Raw genomic sequence first — 15,112 nt, forward strand, 5'->3', positions numbered from 1 at the left:
GAAGACTAGCTTGGAGAATTTTGATCATTACTTTGCTAGCATGTGAGATGAATGCAATTGTGTGGTAGTTTGAACATTCTTTGGCATTGCCTTTCTTTGGAATTGGAATGAAAACTGACCTTTTCGGTCCTATGGCCCCTGCTGAGTTTTTCAAATTTGCTGACATATTGAGTGCAGAACTTTAATAGCATTATCTTTTAGGATTTAAAATAGCTCAGCTGGAATTCCATCACCTCCACTAGCTTTGTTCCTAGTAATGCCCTAAGGTCCACTTGACTTCACATTCCAGGATGTCTGGCTCTAGGTGAGTGATCACACCATTGTGATTATCTGAGTCATTAACATCTTTTTTGTATAGTTCTTCTGTGTATTCTTGCCACCTGCTCTTAATATCTTCTGCTGCTGTTAGGTCCATACCATTTTTGTCCTTTATTGAGCCCATCTTTGCATGAAATATTTCCTTGGTATCTCTAATTTTCTTGAAGAGATCTCTAGTCTTTCCCATTCTATTGTTTTCCTCTATTTCTTTGCATTGATCACTTAGGAAGACTTTCTTATTTCTCCTTGCTATTATTTGGAACTCTGCATTCATTTAGGTGGATATGTCTTTCCTTTTCTCCTTTGCCTTTCACTTCTTATGGCCCATTTACTGGGCCATTCTCAGTAAATGGCATTAGCTCCCATTATTTCAAGCCAAATAGATGGGGAAACAATGGAAACATTGACAGACTTCATTTTCTTGGGCTCCAAAATCACTGCAGATGGTGACTGCAGCCATGAAATTAAAAGATGCTTTCACTTTGGAAGAAAAGCTATGACCAACCTAGACAGCATATTAAAAAGCAGAGACATTACTTTGCCAACAAAGGTCCAGCTAGTCAAAGCTATGGTTTTTCCAGTAGTCATGTATGGATGTGAGAGTTGGACTATAAAGAAAGCTGAGCACTGAAGAATTGATGCTTTTGAACTGTGGTGTTGGAGAAGACTCTTGAGTGTCCCTCGGACTTCAGGGAGATCCAATCAGTCAATCCTAAAGGAGATCAGTCCTGATTACTCATTGGAAGGACTGATGCTAAAGCTGAAACTCCAATCCTTTGGCCACCTGATGTGAAGAACTGATTAATTGGGAAAGACCCTTGTTCTAGGAGAGATTGAAGGTGGGAGGAGAAGGGGATGACAGAGGATGAGGTGGTTGGATGGCATCACTGACTTGATGGACATGAGTTTGAGTGAGCTCTGGGAGTTGGTGATGGACAGGGAAGCTTGGCATGCTGCAGTCCATGGCGCGGCAAGGAGTGGAACAGGACTGAGTGACAAAACTGAAATGAACTCTCAGTAAATCTTTAATCCAATTTTCTCCTGATGGGTAGGGCTGTGTTCCCTCCCTGTAGTTTAGTTCAGTTCAGTCGCTTATCCGACTCTTTGCGACCCCATGAACCACAGCATGCCAGGCCTCCCTGTCCATCACCAACTCCCGGAGTTCACTCAAACTCATGTCCATCGAGTCGGTGATGCCATCCAGCCATCTCATTCTCTGTCGTCCCTGTCTCCTCCTACCCCCAATCCCTCCCAGCATCAGACTCTTTTCCAGTGAGTCAACTCGTTGCATGAGGTGGCCAAAGTATTGTAGTTTCAGCTTTAGCATCAGTCCTTCCAATGAACACCCAGGATTGATCTCCTTTAGAATGGACTGGTTGGATTTCCTTGCAGTCCACGGGACTCTCAAGAGTCTTCTCCAGCACTGCAGTTCAAAAGCATCGATTCTTCAGCGATCAGCTTTCTTCACAGTCCAACTCTCACATCCATACATGACCACGGGAAAAACCATAGCCTTGACTAGACGGACCTTGGTTGGCAAAGTAATGTCTCTGCTTTTTAATATGCTATCTAGGCTGGTCATAACTTTCATTCCAAGGAGTAAGCGTCTTTTAATTTCATGGCTGCAATCAGCATCCGCAGTGATTTTGAAGCCCAAAAAAACAAAGTCTGACACTGTTTCTACTGTTTCCCCATCTATTTCCCATGAAGTGATGGGACCAGATGCCATGATCTTCGTTTTCTGAATGTTGAGCTTCAAGAAAGCGTAGTTTGGCCTGAGCCTAAACCATGGTAGGGGTAATGGCTATAATGGTAATCTCTTTCAAAAGGACTCCTTCAAAGGCAACCTATTTCAAAAGGCCTGACTCCCAGGACTGTCGTAATTAGTGTCCCTGACCCAACTCCAGGCCACTGTGAACCCATACCTCCACCAGAGACTCCGGGACACTCACAGGCAAGTCTGGCTCAGTCTCTCGTGATATCTCTGCTCCTTTCTCCTGGGTCCTGGTGCACACAAAAGTTTTGTTGTGTCCTCCAAGCATCTATTTCCCTGGAGATTCTCAGTCCTTTCACCGGATCCCCATTTTGGGAAATCTGTTGTGGGTCCTAGAATTTTTGCATTAGTGCGAGAACTTCATCGGCGTAATTGTTCTCCAGTTTGTGGGTTGTCTGCTCAGTGGCTCTATAGGGGGGCTGAAGGTGACCTCTGCTAGGAGGACTGATCCCCCAAGCTGTACCTGCCTGGTCTGCTGCAACCAGAGCCCTTGTCCCTGCAGCAGGTCAGTGCTGGCCCAGGCCTCTGTAGGAAACACTCATGCAGGTCAGCCTCTGTCTCTTGTGGGAGTCACTGCTCCTTTCCCTTAGTCCTGGTGTGCACGAGGTTTTGTTTTGTGTACTGAAGTGCCAATACTTTGGCCACTTGATGCAAAAAGCCAACTCATTAGAAAAGACCTTGATGCTGGGAAAGGTTGAGGGAAGGAGGAGAAGGGGACGACAGAGGATGAGATGGTTGGATGGCATCACTGACTCAATGGACATGAGTTTGAGCAACCTCTGGGAAATGGTGAAGGACAAGGAAGCCTGGCGTGCTACAGTCCATGGGGTGACAAAGAGTTGGGCATGACTGAGTGACTGGACAATAATACATTGGAAAAAAAGGCAGCAGTAAAACCAACCAAGAAGATACACTAGAGAGAGTCTGTAAAACGGAAGATAACGATTAGAGCAGAAAAATAATATTTTTACAAAAAAAGTTTAGTAATACAATTTAAAAGGTGCCTTTTCCCCTCAGAAACACATAAACTGTATGAAATTAGAAATAAAAAACAAGATAATGAAACAACACAAGAAGAAGGAGCCGAGGCACATATAAATTTAAAAAGAGAAAAGTCAGCTGAAGTGAACAAATATTTCTATTTAATCTAATATACTCACAGTGTTAGAGTCCAGAGTCGCCCTTCTCTCAAAGGAACAGAGGACACTCACGATAATGCAAGACACACAGCGAGGTTTATTTCCAGCTAGCTGGGGTCCAAGTGTCTGCCCGACGCAGTGGGTTTCAACAAGGACCCTGAGCACTCAGAGCCAAGGGGTTATATAGCATTTTCAAATCATGATATTTCTAAATTACCTAACTCACAGGAATTTTCTTTACACACACACACAGCTGTGCCTATCTCTCTCCTGGGGTCTTAAGGAGATAAGTTTATCAGACCTGTTTACCTAATTTTCAGTGTCGAAGCTGCCCACATTCTTGGTATTTAAGATTAACTTGCCTTCCTGGTACTTAAGATTAACTTGTCTTCCAGGTTTTATCTAGTTCTTCTTCCCTCAAGTCACATACTCAGTAAAAATGGTTTTTCTGGCCTCTAAGATGGCTGTTCTTATGCTAACTCATTCTTACAACAGAGTTTACATAGCACCTTGTAATGGACTGAGTTGTGCCCTCACAAAATTCTTACATTCAATCCATAACCTTCAGTGTGACTGTATTTGGTGATGAAGAGTTTCAGGAGGTAATTAAGGCTACATGAGATGACAAGGGTTGGGCCCTGATCCAATAGGACTGGTGTCCTAATAAGAAGAGGAAAAGATGGCAAGAGTGTGTGCACAGAACTCAGGACACAGTGAAAAGGCAGCTGTCTGCAAGCCAGGTAGAAATTTACAAATATTTGGAGAGTACATCTAAGTGGTAACTTTTACTGATAAAAAATTATTTCACATAAGCAAAATTGTTTAACTATAAGAGACTAAAAGCTTTCATTTAATATCATAATATTGGATAATTTCAAGATTAAAGAAAGAACCTTTTAAACCCAGGATTCCCAAACTCTGTGCTGAGATGAGCTGGGGCATGACCATAAGCTCACAAAGAGCTATTTTACATTTTGTAGGGGAAACAGAGGCAGATTGGATATCTTTCAGATATTGCATCTATAGCTTGAGGTAATTCGTAATTTCAATGTTAGATTGCACTACATTCCTTTCTATAATGTCATAACTATGTGAAACTGAGTTTCTGGTAGGTGCTTTGATAAAACATGTAAAAGTCAATATGTAATGAGAAATGAGGCTGCAAGTGTCCAATCTGATTCCAGGGTGTGAGAAGGGGTGCTGTGATCAATGAGAACACACACATTCCCTTATTACATCATTGTGATAATTAAATAATTGAAGGAGTAATTGAGAAATAGTAAATTACTTAAGGGTGCCATGAACCACAAAACTTTGTGGACCTTAAATCAATCAGAAAGGCATTTGAGTAGGAAAAGCAAGAGAAGGAAACAAAGCCATTTATTATAAAAATAATGCAAATTATCTTGTCTCAGATTCTCTCATAAAAGTAAACTTCAACTGGCTCAAACTCCTTTTGGCTTAATCCCAAACATATATATTCAAATCTTTTTGTGAGGATAAGCACATTATACATATTTTATTAGTTCTTAAATGTTTTCTATTGTCATTTAAATGAAAGGAGTTCCTACAAGATACTAAACATGAGAATGATAAAAAAGAATGTACTTAAACTAAGCATGAGATTTTGGAGCCCTCATAAATAAAGTCTGACACTGTTTCCACTGTTTCCCCATCTATTTCCCATGAAGTGATGGGACCAGATGCCATGATCTTAGTTTTCTGAATGTTGAGCTTCAAGTCAACTTTTTCACTCTCTTTCACTTTCATCAAGAGGCTTTTTGGTTCCTCTTCACTTTCTGCCATACGGGTGGTGTTATCTGCATATCTGAGGTTATTGATATTTCTCCCGGAAATCTTGATTCCAGCCTGTGCTTCTTCCAGCCCAGCGTTCCTCATGATGTACTCTGCATATAAGTTAAATAAGCAGGGTGGATGCTGATTGCAGCCATGAAATTAAAAGACGCTTACTCCTTGGAAGGAAAGTTATGACCAACATAGATAGCATATTAAAAAGCAGAGACATTACTTTGCCAACAAAGGTCCATCTAGTCAAGTCTATGGTTTTTCCAGTGGTCATGTATGGATGTGAGAGTTGGACTGTGAAGAAAGCTGATGGATGAAGAATTGATGCTTTTGAACTCTGGTGCTGGAGAAGACTCTTGAGAGTCCCTTATACTGCAAGGAGATCCAACCAGTCCATTCTAAAGGAGATCAATCCTGGGTGTTCATTGGAAGGACTGATGATAAAGCTGAAACTCCAATACTTTGGCCACCTCATGCGAAGAGTTGACTCACTGGAAAAGACTGATGCTGGGAGGGATTGGGGGTGGGAGGAGAAGGGGATGACAGAGAATGAAATGGCTGGATGGCATCACCGACTCGATGGAGGTAAGTTTGAGTGAACTCTGGGAGTTGGTGATGGACAGGGAGGCCTGGCGTGCTATGATTCATGGGGTCGCAAAGAGTCGGACACGACTGAGAGACTGATCTGAACTGAATTGAAGCATGAGATAAATCAAAATTACTAGCAGTAGGGGAAATCATGATATAATTATTTGTACATATGGCTTCAAATCAATGTAAAAAACAATAACTTTTTTAAAAAAAGAAAAAAATTTAAAATAAATCAAGAAATAAAAATCTATAACTAAAATCCTACATTTTTGGATAATAAACACTAATGTAATTAATGCAAATATTTTATTTAATTAAATACTTTTTAGAATCTATTTTTCATGCTTTGTTGAGAGAATTCCATGTGCCAATTGCTTTTGAGGTTTTGACCCAGTTTCCCAGCATGTAAAGATTTACTGTGATATTTTATTTACACTCTAGGTTATTTAGAGAATGAGTCTTTAAACTTATATAAAAATAAATGTCAATTAATTAAAATGATTAATCATAAATTTAAGGGAAAATAACCAAATAAATGTAATTTTGAGTTTTGAGATTTCAAAGCCAGTATTAGCAGAAAAGCAAATGAACACTTTATTTTCATTCTTTTAGTGTAGATTTTAGTAACAGAAATTTATGGAGTAAAGATATTAACAAAAATGCAAGAAAAATGAATATTCTTCCCAACTACTTCAAAATGCTACATTTATCTACATATATTTATAACATGTATTTTAATGATTTTATAATAGAAACTGTAACTGGTTAGGCATATACACTTGGTCTTTATTATAGAATTCACTTGTTCTTTTTTGTTTTTTTAATTTCTAGGTAATTCTTATCCATGATTCAGTGAAATAGTACTATGAACTAAACGAATTAATCCCAACTGTACATATTTGTTTTAAATTCAATAACACAAACACCATAAATTATTTACTTTGGCCATCTGATTCAAAGAGCCGACTCACTGGAAAAAACTGATGCTGGAAAAGACTGATTGCAAGAGGAGAAGGGGGTGAAGAGGATGAGATGGTTGGATGGCATCACCAACTGGATGGACATGAGTTTGAGCAAACTCAAAGAGACAGTGAAGGACAAGGAAGCCTGGAATGCTGTAGTCCATGCGGTGACAAACTCGGACACCACTGAAGCGATTGAGCACGCATGCAAGCAGTAATGATTACTTAGTTTTTCTTGATTAAAAGCTAAAAAATTTTTACATTTTAAGATCTAATTCAAGAGGCATTATTTTCCAGACTTTGAATACAAAATGTTCAGTTTAAATCCAAACAGCTTATTAGAGAAAGCTAAGAAATGATCTTCCTAGCACGATGGTGGCTATATTATCATTATTATGCCTATTTGACATGGTGAAAGTGAAAGTGTTAGTCGCTCAGTTATGTCCAGTTCTTTGCAACCCCATGGACTGTAGCCCGCCTGACTCCTCTGTCCGTGGGATTCTCCAGGCAAGAATACTGGAGTCAGTTACCATTCCCTTCTCCAGGCGATATTCCCAACTCAGGGACTGAACTCAAGTCTCCTGCATTGCAGACAGATTCTTTACCATATGAGCCACCAGAGAAGAAGTATTTTACTTCCGTCCGTTCCGTTCAGTCGCTCAGTCGTGTCTGACTCTTTGTGACCCCGTGGACTGTAGCCTACCAGGCTTCTCCGTCCATGGGATTCTCCAGGCAAGAATACTGGAGTGGGTTACCATCTCCTTCTCCAGGGGATCTTCCCGACCCAGGGATCGAACCCGGGTCTCCTGCATTGGAGGCAGACGCTTTAACCTCTGAGCCAACAGGGAAGCCCAGTATAGTAAAGGTAAATTATTTTGCTTGTGAAAGAGAACATAATGTCTAGGGATATTAAATTTTTTCATAATTCTTAAATTTAACAGCTGGATTATAGACTGTGTTGCTGTCTTAAATTATTTTCTTTCTGAAGCATGTTAGTTTGGATAATTCTTACATTATGGAGAGTTTTAAAATATCTTCCAGGAGAAATTGGTTTGTTTGTGTCTTTCTGTGCAGGGCTTAAATTTTTACAGAGGAAGAGATGGTCCTAATGATACATGAGAAGTATGGATCAGTGGCTCTTTGGGGAGTTTTTAAGACTATTCCTTAGCAAATGGAAAAACTCATTTGCTAAATGGGCCCTTACTGTACTAGGAAATGTTGACTTTGCTCTTTTATGTCAGTTCAGCTTGTTTAGTTCCAGTATTAACCTGATTTTGATAATTTCTCCTAATCTCTCTTTTCATAGCATAAAAATATTCATTCAGGATTCTGCAAAAACACAACTCAAACTCCTTTCAAGTTATTGTTATTTTAGTATTTTATTTTCAAAGCTGATCTGCTGAGAGTCTTTTTTCTTATCTGTGAAATAGGAGTTACTCTGTGGAAAAATAATTAAAAAAAAAAGAGTGAAGTAGTTCCAGCCACCTTCATCTCCTCATTATTTATGGTTAATATTTTTCTTATAAAATTCAAACTGTAAAAGAAACTCAGATAAATTGGGATTTTCTCTATACTGACTTAACTAATGTATTTTTAGAGAGAGCATGTTCTTTCCTATTCTTGCTCAAAATCTTTTCTCTTGCGAAATAATGACATCTAATAGAAATAAAATCATGCAGAATTTAAAAGGCTGAAATTGTATTTTCTTTCAACAGTTGATACATACACCTTTGCACTGAGGTATATTTGTCAACTACAGTAGAAAATTCCTTGTAAACATGAAGAAGATCAGTACATGCAGGATTTTAAAATGGTGTAAATTATGCCAACTGCGCTTCTAGGCATCAACACCAGAAGGCACTAAAACACTGCAGTTAGCGGTCTGCCTGTCGGCCGAGGTGGTATTCACAGCGTCTTCTTCACAGAGTGATAAACGGAAGTATCGGCGGTGAGGGGCACGTTGTTCCTTCACGGGATTGTAGGTAACGTTTAAATGCAGGGTGTTTTCTGTTCTCTTTCTGTACGCGAGTGCTCAAGAATGCATTTCATTCCCCTTTGTCTCTTTCACTCTTGATGGCAAAAATTAGTGTTTCGGTGCCTGTGATGAAAGGAAAGACACAGCTGGCTGTGTCTGTTTCAATTTACCAGTGGTCATGAACAGTAGTGACAGGAGGGAAAAGATTCTCAGGCAGAAGCTCTAGGATAATTTATAAAGGATTAGGAGTGTATTTACTGTCAGGCAAAAAAAAACAGAGTATTTCTGTTTGAAACCATGTGAGAATCTCTATCTGGTCATACGCAGTAATAGAGTTATTTTGCTTCTGATATCAAATGATGCCCTATCACTGGAAAATTTTCAAAAGACATCAGTGGCCGCAGATCATTGATGTTAGTGGGCTAGACTCAGGTCATGAGTAGAGTTGGACTCCCCATTCTCTGAGGTTTTCTAGAATTCTGTGATCATATAATTCCATGACAGTGAAAATTGTTTGACAGCAGTAGTGGAGATGCCATCAGGAATATTGATTCTTTTAATTGTGTTAAGATGTGAACACCTGTAAGTAACTTTGTCTCTTAATGACCATACAGCGGGCAGGAGGAGAAGGGGGCGACAGGGGATGAGATGCTTGGGTAGCATCACTGACTCAATGGACATGAGTTTGAGCAAACTCCGGGAGATGGTGAAGGACAGGGAAGCCTGGTGTGCTGCAGTCCATGCTGTCACGAAGAGTCGGACACGACTTAGCGACTGAACAACAAAAATGAGCATATTGTATTGAACATTCTCAGAAAAAGTTTGTTAAAGAATAAAATAAAGTACAAAATCTCAAAAGTGAATTTACTGTTCTATTTCCTGTTCATTAAATAAAATAAGAGAAAATAAAAAAAACAAGTTTTGACCTCAAAATTAAATTAGTGGATTTAATGAAGTGATTTATTCTTTAAGAAATGTGACAGTTGAGGATCCCTAAAGAAAGCTACATATAACAGATAATATATTTTGAATTTCTTTTGAAGAAGATTCTAATGCCTAATACTTCTAAGTTTATTGTGTATGAAGTTATTCACATTTATCTCTAATAATCTGAAAAAGAAAACTTATCATTTTGGAGTCTCTCTGTATTCCTACAAATAATAACAGAAAAAATAAACTATTTAATTAAGAATAGAAACACATATTGTTGTGGTTAGGCAATACACGCTCTGCAGATTTTCTTGAGAAGGTAATTGAATGACAGCACTGCAATTACTTTTATTAAGATTAAAACAACACAATTGCTATTTGATGGGGAAGAAATATTCAAATTTATTTCTCAGTTCTTTTTTCTGAAAATGAAAACTTCATAACCACTTAACAATCTGTCAATTTTCAAGAGATAAAATTCAATAAAACCTTGATAATATACCACTGATAAAAAGAAAAAATCATTATTAATATTTTTAAATCTTTTTTTTTTTGGTTGATTTCTAATGACAAGGCTTTGAAAGGACCAAGACTTTTTGAAATGGTTCCAAGCTCATTAACTCGTAGTTATTCTTGTAAACAGAAATAAAAATGTGAAAATAATGAACTTTAACAGTTAAGCTGAATTGCACAATTACATTCTTTTTTTGAATCAACTTATTCTTTTATACTGCACATAGTTTTAGTGGTTTTATATGTGGTTAATAGTTTTATATATAGTCTCATTAGTTTTATGAGTGTATAAATTATGGAAAATATCTTCTATTTTCGTAAGTCAGGAATGGACTTTGGGGCCAACTAAAAGATACCAAAGTTAAACATTTGTTATATTTTATTTTTCCTTATTATTGTTGCATATCATGGTTTCATGATTTAAACTATCTTGTTATTTTATACCTTTATCAGAAAAGTAATGTGAACTTTATATACATTTAACCTTAAATTTTGGTGCTCAGATAAGGGAGACGTTGATAAGTATCTGAGGTTGTCTGGTTCTTAAAATATATAGAAGATTATGGGTTTTGAGAATAGGACAGTGAAACTTATACATGTGGAACTGTAAGGAGGAAAATTGAAATAGGAATTACTAAATAGAAGGCTAAAACAATCTGATCCCAGAGAATTTAAGTATCTGTGTATTAAGACTCTCCTTAGTTTGAGTAAGTGATTTAAGGATAGCTTGTGAACTACAAGGATGGATGTTAATAGAAAAAGATTCTTCAGAAAAGATGCATATTATAACAGTGAAAATCTGGAAAACAAGCTAAGATTTATGACAGAATCCTAACGCACTGGGCTTCCCAGGTGGGCTAAAATTGTTCAATTGGAGATTCATTTTTGCTAACTCTGCTAACACTGTGAAGCAAATATACATGTTGATGACAAGGTCAGAAAAAGTAATATTAAATATAGTAACATATCTTTAATAACCTCTTATAAGAAATGATAGATTACATTCTTTTTAAACCAACTTTAGTAACTACTGTTTATGAAGATGCCCTTTAGTGAAAGCTTGACCACAAAATTAAAAGAAAAATAGTAGAAACCACAAGTAAAAACCACACATTGAAATACTTCCTGATTTTCAATACTGCCAGTGTTTTATATTATTAATTTTTTTGGCAAACCACAAAAGCACAATCTCTAGCGCAGGGACAAAATGAAATTTATAGTTTTGATAGACTGCTAATATTTTCAATTCTAGCTTTCTATTTCTGTGAAGAAATTTCACCAAAGTCTATGACAGGGACTTCCCTGGTGGTCCAGTGGCTAAGACTCTGCACTCCCAATGCAGGGGACCCAAGTTTGATCCCTGGTCAGTGAACTAGACCCCATATACTGCACCTAAAAGATCCCACATACTGCAACTAACAGTTGGCACAGCCAAATACACAAATAAATAAAAATAAATATTTAAAAAAGTCTGTGGAAGCCTAGGATCTTGATAGACACTATACAAGATCATTTCAAACCATCATGCTTCCTTTCATATATTCCAAGTAATTTAAAATTGTAAAATTATTACTATTATATGTGTTATTATCATAAAGTAACAAGTCAGATTTCCATAATTACATAAGTTCAGCAATGAACTGATATTAAATATTATGCAATTTTTACTCACCTGTGCTAAAATGTACTTTACTGTATCCCTTGATAAATTTTAAGTGGGTTGCAAGCTTGAACACATTACCTTTTTAATTGGAATTCATTTAACAGTTTCTTCAGTTGCAACATTCATAGCAACTAGCTATGCAACACTTAAAATCATTCATTCTTGGGGGTGGAGTTAATCAATACTATCTTAATAATAATCTTTAGATTCTTATCATTAACAAAGAGAAAAAAAGCATCTGTCTTAGAATTTGAAGCAGGAAGAGATATAGTTTAAAAGAAAAGATTGATAATCTCTGTATAATGGGGCTTATTCTGTAAGCAGAGAAATTGGAATGTTTCTGAGTTTTTCCTCAGTTGCCTTGTATTCTAATCTCAAATAACCTTTTCTTTTTAAAAGGAAGGCAATGATTTCTTATAAAAGATTTTTTGAGATATGGTGATATTTCAGCTTTATGGTTTTGTTAGCTTTTCATCAATGTATAAATTGGCTTCTCACTTGTTAGCAGAATAGTTAGCAAAAATGGATCTCAGATCAAACAGTTCCTCATTGTGAAACCCCCAAGTGACATCCCATTTCACTCAGAGTAAAATCCAAAAGTCTCACGTCACTTTTAAAACATGACAGGGTATCTGAACGTGCTCTGATGTCTAATCTCTTTCGCATCATGTCACTCCTCCCACACCGTTCACCTTGCCGTGGTCTTATGCCCAGCACACTCCCCTTTACAATGATTGGCTGCTACAATGGGGAGTTTTAGACAGCAAGGGATTGGTTAAAAGTAGTTATCTTATACCATTTTTAGGAAAATGACAAGGGTTTTTTTTTTTTTTTTATGTTTATCAGAGGCATTTACAAGAAATAACCTGTTTTGCTTATGTTCATGAAATAAACTAGATTTAGTTTTTGCTTAGGTGGCTTACATGATTTTTGTCTGTTTGGGGCATTTTCAAGCCAAGTTTCCCCTTTATTTTAGCATTCAGTATAGTTTAATTTCTTTGCTGAGACAGTCTTCATTTTCCTTTGTTTCTAGAGTTTTGTAATTCATCATTGAAATTTTCTTTGTCTTAATCATGGTGGCTTTAAAATTCTCGTGAGACAATTCTAATCTCTCTGCTCTCTTGGTGTTGGCTTCTATTGGTTGTCTTTTCATTTGGGACCTTCCTGGTTCTAGATATGATGGAAATGTATAATTGGTATCTGAGCATTTTTGTATTGTGTTATGAGCCTTTGGATCTTATTTTATCATTCTATTTTGACTCTGCTTTCCTGGCACTGCTCAGGCACCTGCTAACCCATGAGGTAGGCTGTGCTCCTTGTTACTGCTGGATGGCATGGGTGTTCCCATTCCCCAGGGCATCTTCACTGACACTATGGTAAGGTAGCCTAGTTACCACCAGAAGTAGCTATCATTCTGACTCTCTCTAGGCTTTCTTTAACAAGTCACCAGCAGACAGGAGCTTCATCACTTCCAGGTGAAGGTGTGAGTCCAGGCTTGCCATTTGTTCTATGCTAACACCGAGCAGCTGGCCTCCTAACCAGCCAGTAGAATAATAGATGGTCCTAGCTCCCTACTTGGCCTTCTCTGCCACCATGGTGGCAAGGTGGCAATTCAGGCAGGCTGCCTGAATTGGGGAAGGCATGGATTTCTCTGGATTGCTTGCTTAAAATAGAGTGGTTATTGTCTGCAAGGTTTCTGTCTTTGTAGGCTGCCCCCTTTCCTGGTTCCTTGGCGAGAGAAAGTAAGCATTGTATTGATGTCTGTATGTTTTTTCTTTGTACCTCTTGGGGTTTCCAGGTTGTTGGTTCCTTCAGCTCCAATTCTGAGATATAAGAGGCTAAAAGAAAACCCATGGAGGTCGCAGCTGGGTCATGTATTGAGTCCTGAGATCTCTGGTCCATTGTCTCTCCACCTTTCAGAGTCTTCTTTCCAGGGTTTTTAGTTGCACTAATCAGGAAGGACTGATGCTGAGGTTGAAACTCCGATACTTTGGCCACCTCATGAGAAGAGCTAACTCATTGGAAAAGACCCTGATGCTGGGAGGGATTGGGGGCAGAAGGAGAAGGGGACGACAGAGGATGAGATGGCTGGATGGTATTACCGACTTGATGCACATGAGCTTGGGTGAACTCCGGGAGTTGGTGATGGACAGGGAGGCTTGGTGTGCTGCGGTTCAGGGGATCACAAAGAGTTGGACACTGAGCAACTGAACTGAACTGAACGGAAGCAGGAAGAAGAGGAAGAAGTGTGTCTACTGAATGTTCCCAGAAGTGTGAGCCTGTCTCAAGCATGCTTTTGTTTTTCTGTGTAACTACTGTATTAGGGGGAATTTGGGGTCCATCATCTTCAGCTGTTTACTTTCCCTGGCAAAAACTGCTTACAGGTAAAATATTTTTGCATTTCATCAAAGCAATCAAACTAACAAAAATGATAGCATAAACTCATACTTCCTGAAATTACCTGTGTTTTATTTTGTCTTGAACCTGTTCTTTCTAAGTGCACAGCCCTTTTCAAAACCTCATTTGCATCCAGGAAAAAGTGTGCTCATTTGTGTTTAGAGGCTGTTGATGCCTCTCAAATCACTGGTTACAACTGTTAGCCTCAATTCTCCAGTCAAGATGTACAGTGAATACAGTCACAGTGTGGCTCTTCACTGAAGGTTGTTTTGCCCCAACAGAGGGTATTTGGAAATGCCTAGGGAGATTTTTGGCATTAGCAACTGAGAAAAGACGTTCTCATAATGCCTCATGATTAGATTCCAGGGATGCTACAAAAATCCCAGTGTGCACAGGACACACCCTCCCAATAAATAATTTTCCAGTTCAAAAATGCTGATAGTGATGAGGTCAAGAAATCCTTATCACTACTGACATTATTATTAAAGTGGCGTAATGGTAAAGAATCCTCCTGCCAATGCAGGAGACTCAGGAGATGTGGGCTTGATCCCTGGTTTGACAAGATCCCCTGGGGGAGGAAACACACTCCAGTATTCTTACCTGGGAAATCCCATGGACAGAGGAGCCTGGTGGGCTACAGGCTGTGGAGTCACAAAGAGTCAGACACGACTGAGCATGCCCGCATGCGTGAACAGTAAAGTCTGCTCCAAGTGCTCCCTCCCTAGATAGACTAGTAGTTATTATTCAGCAAGAAATAGGTGGGAATTGCCTTCTGAGAGAGCAAACTTGGGAGACAGAGTAGCTTTCAGTTCAGCACAGAGGGTCAACATAAGCATTGTAGTCTTAGAAAATTGGAATTGAAAATATGATTGTATGAGAGAAAGCAATAGTCTAATCATGTGGATCATATAAACAAACAATGTGCACCATGAGTGAAGCTGTGTAGCAAAGGGGATTTTCATACATTGCTGGAGGGAATGTAAATTGGCACAAATACTTCAGAAAATTGCCTAACAGTATCTAATAAAGTCAGTGATGCAGGTA

This window comes from Moschus berezovskii, chromosome 10 (genome assembly GCF_049115385.1).
Source record: "Moschus berezovskii isolate FMDL1 chromosome 10, NW_MosBer_1.0, whole genome shotgun sequence".
Taxonomy (NCBI): domain Eukaryota; kingdom Metazoa; phylum Chordata; class Mammalia; order Artiodactyla; family Moschidae; genus Moschus; species Moschus berezovskii.